This window comes from Mustela nigripes, chromosome 12 (assembly GCF_022355385.1).
Source record: "Mustela nigripes isolate SB6536 chromosome 12, MUSNIG.SB6536, whole genome shotgun sequence".
In the NCBI taxonomy this organism is placed as follows: Eukaryota; Metazoa; Chordata; class Mammalia; order Carnivora; family Mustelidae; genus Mustela; species Mustela nigripes.
In genome coordinates, this window is record NC_081568.1 from 28542165 (window position 1) to 28544812 (window position 2648).

Here is a 2648-nt window from a genome sequence, read left to right on the forward strand (position 1 = left end):
CCGCAGGAGTCTGGGTCTCTGTTCCTGAGGCTCAGATGATTTGTCCACATCCCTGCTTTCCTTCTCTTTAATCTTCTGCTCCCCCTTGATTGCATGCAATCGCGGTCTTTCTCTATGCGTGGAAGCAATGCCCCCCACAGGCCAGGCTCGGGATCCTGGAATGTTCTCTTCCAACCTGGACTTGGCAATTCAGGCTCCCACTTGTCTGCGGAGAATCAGACCACAAAGTCCTGGGTCTGTCGACTAACCGACCGCACATACGTATGTATTGAGTACAAGCATATCCAGGTGGTGAAGAAGGGAGGTGCCATGAGCGCCGTGGAGATGGACCACACCTCCCTCGTACAGAGTTCAAATCCTGGCTCTGTTATTTCCTCACTGTGTGACCTTGGGAAAGTTTGGCCCCCTCTCTGGGCGTCATTCCTGTCATCTGTAAAATGGAGAAATACCAGCATCTACCTTGCCATGCAGGCTGCAAGCTAGGGGATCATGCAGACATACAACAGCTACTCGCCAAACAATAGGCATTATCATAAAACAGAGTCAAGGAATTTATGATCTCATGGGGGAGGAGAGCTAGAAATACATCACGAGAAAACAATGCCAGTGGTAGTATGGATTCTTAAGCCAGGGGTTCTGGGTCCCTTCCTCAGGTAACATAGCTATGAGGCTCTCACAGACTTAAAAAAAAAAAATCTATTTAAGCAACTCCATTAAAAAAAAAATCACAATACCCCAGTGATGAGTATCTGTTCCTTTGAATATCAAAAATCCCGTCTTGGGCGCCTGGGTGGCTCAGTGGGTTAAGCCACTGCCTTCGGCTCAGGTCCCACATTGGGCTCTCTGCTCAGCAGGGAGCCTGCTTCCCTCTCTCTCTGCCTGCCTCTCCATCTACTTGTGATTTCTCTCTGTCAAATAAATAAATAAAATCTTAAAAAAAAAAAAAAAATCCCGTCTTGCCAGCTCCTCCCTCAGTATGTCCAGGGGATCATGGCTAGAGTTCTCCCGATGGGATGTCTGACCCTTAGCACCGTAATTGTGCAGTAATTCAGGAATATTTGGGGCAACTACTGTTTACCAGTCAAGCACAGTTCCTAGCAAGGAAAATCATTAAACGAGTCATAATATCCATGTAATCGGTACGAGGAGAGGCTCAGACAGAGGAATTCCAAGGAACGTATCCCTGTAAAGTGGACACGTCTTCCTCTCCTGGAACCTCCAAGAGGTTTCCCTCACTCTGACTCTGAATGCAATGATGCCTGAGCTCAGGGTTACTCTATCCGTAAATCACTGTTCTTAGCTTGAATCCCCGTTCCACAGCAGAATGCCCTCATTTCGTTTAACCATAAAGTTCTCTACCCACGTGGAATATAAAACCCTTCAAGTATAGAAGGGGAAGGCACATCTTGAAAATCTCTTATGTACCAGGCACCTCACAAACAGTCCTGTGAGACAGAATTATTACAACCATTATATATAGGAGAAAGGTGAGCTTTCAGAAAATAAACAACTTTTTTTTTTAAAGAGAAGGGTGGAGGGGAAGGGCAGAAGGAGAGGGAGAGAAAGAATCTTAAGCAGGCTCCACGCCCAGTGCAGAGCCCATCACGGGACTTCAGCTCACAACCCTGAGATCATGACCTGAGCTAAAATCAAGAGACAGGTGCTTAACCGACTGAGCCACCCAGGTGCCCCAGCAAATATGTAACTTAAAGCAAAGTTGCAGCTGGAGTCCAGGTCCATATCCAAAGCAGTGACTTTCTCCCTTAGAGTACTCTAACCCTAGAAATTAACTCTGGTCAAGCATTGCAAACCCGGGGCTTCATCTGAAACATACTGGGGGATAATCTCCTAGGTCACTGTTTTTCAAACTGTGGGCCATCAGTTTGGTGGATACCAGCTAGCTTATTTATTTATTTATTTATTTATTTATTTATTTATTTATTTTTAATTTTTCCAGTGTTCCAAGCATTTTTTTATAATGGAAGGATAGAAGAGAGTTGTTTCAGGAAGGTTTTATTTGACTCATGTGCAGATACAGGCTTGCATCCTGCATAAATTACAGTTCATGATTTAAAAGTTTAAAGGTACATTTCTAAGACTTTGCTGATCAATAACCAATCAATACCTTTTTACTTCATGAACTCAAGGCTTTAAGTGCCTTTTGGTTTCTACAACTGACCACCCTTCAGGAACTTTTATTTTCCATATGGAAATGTTTCCTTAGGAAGTGACGATGTGGACTTCTATGTTAAAGATCCAAGCGCTCTACCATTACCCAGTTTCCAAATTCAGTTCTGGGCTCTGTTAAAACACGTTCCTCTGACCTAGCCCTCTAAAGTTTCTCAACATGTGGATGTATTTGAGGATGGATTCCACAATCAGGTTAAATTTCTCCTGGAGAGTCATATTTGATGGTGCTTCTTGCCCAAATGATAAATGAAGTCCAATCTGGCACTTAGCTCCGGACACACAACGAAGGGACGAAAGTCGTTGTTAGCACTGACATCTGGTGGTCATCCAGGGGCCAGCACCGCAGTACCTTGAACTGAAAAGTGTTAACCTGGGAACCAGGTAACAATCCTGTAGCAGAATTAATAACTGTAGCAGAATTAATTCCTCATATTCCACATCTCCCCCACCTCCCCCCC